Genomic DNA, 1,394 nt, shown 5'->3' with positions numbered 1-1,394 from the left:
ATGTGGGCAGCCATACCATGTGCCCCCATAGTTATTCTGCAAGGTCACATTACTGTCAAGATTTATGCGACCATTGTACTCATCAGGTCCTTCTTGTGTTACAGTGTTTGTTCCCCAGTGGTGATTCGATGGTCCAAGACATCATGGCACCTGTTCATACAGCTCACATCGTCGAGTACTTGTTATGTGAGTACGAGGACGAACTGTTGCATCTTCCCTCGCCTGCACAGCCAACAGACACAGAATTACTGGAGAAAAAGAAAGCTGCGTTATCGCGATCCACCTCCGCCATTGCCTCCTGAAATTACCAATATCTTGCAGGAAGAATTGTGTAAGGGTCCCTTGAAGATGATACAGGACCTCTATTTATCCATTCCGAGATGACTGTAAGCTGTATTGAATGCCTACGGTTTTCATACAGCGTAATAGGCATGGTAATTTGCTGTCGTTTTGGCATTTGAATATTTTTGTCCAGACCCTATAGTTTCAACGCTATGAGGTCTGCTGTCGATCTATCTGTAACGTAGTCGATAACACAACAGACCTGGCTACAAAATGACTTTAAATGATATTATCTGGGACTGTATATTTTCGTTGCTAAGTGGCTTCTACTCGAGCGATCTGTAATGCTGCCGATAACAACAAGAGACACCGAGAGATCGCTAAACATTGGTTCTCCAAGTGTTCCTTCCCGGCATGCATCTTCTGTTCTGTAAGATTGTTTGTCGCCATGTGAATCGGTAAGACGAAATCTGGAGAAAGGTGGGGCGGGGGACTGAATATTGTCTTACGTAAGGGAAGGAATCGCGTGTTTAGGATAGCAGCTTTAGGCTGCGTTTTCGATGTATGAAGCTGATTTTTAGGAAGCATATCGCGGACAATGAAGTTAAAATTTAACTTTACATTAAAGTGCTTCCTGTCCTGTGGTAAAGTAACTTGAAAATTACGGACAGCAGAGTAACGTGTTTCATGAGAGAAACGTTTTTGTATACATCGCGGACTGTGAGCTCAGTGACCATATAGATAGATTCGTGTTATAAATCATCATATCAGCAAATAATAATGTGACAACAATGAAATCGGAACAATAGAAACACAGGTTTGACTGCCTTCGATGCACATTGCAGAGTGATATGAAAGTAAACAAAAAATGAAAAACAACTGCTCTCATGGTCGTTATTTTCCATAAGATATGTAAAACCGAAGTCACACGACAAAACTATTTGGTACATGACCGCTGCTCGACTGACAACGGTCGGCATCACACTGCATTAGAGAAATGACAATGATTTTATATTAGCTGATCTGCCTCCTGTATCGTTATATCCAAATGATTTGTAAATGTTAATCTGCATTCAGATCCGATGATGGCACCTTTAGTGTGTTGAAACTGT

Source organism: Schistocerca piceifrons, chromosome 6, assembly GCF_021461385.2.
Source record: "Schistocerca piceifrons isolate TAMUIC-IGC-003096 chromosome 6, iqSchPice1.1, whole genome shotgun sequence".
In the NCBI taxonomy this organism is placed as follows: Eukaryota; Metazoa; Arthropoda; class Insecta; order Orthoptera; family Acrididae; genus Schistocerca; species Schistocerca piceifrons.
Note: the sequence above shows the minus strand (reverse complement) of the source record.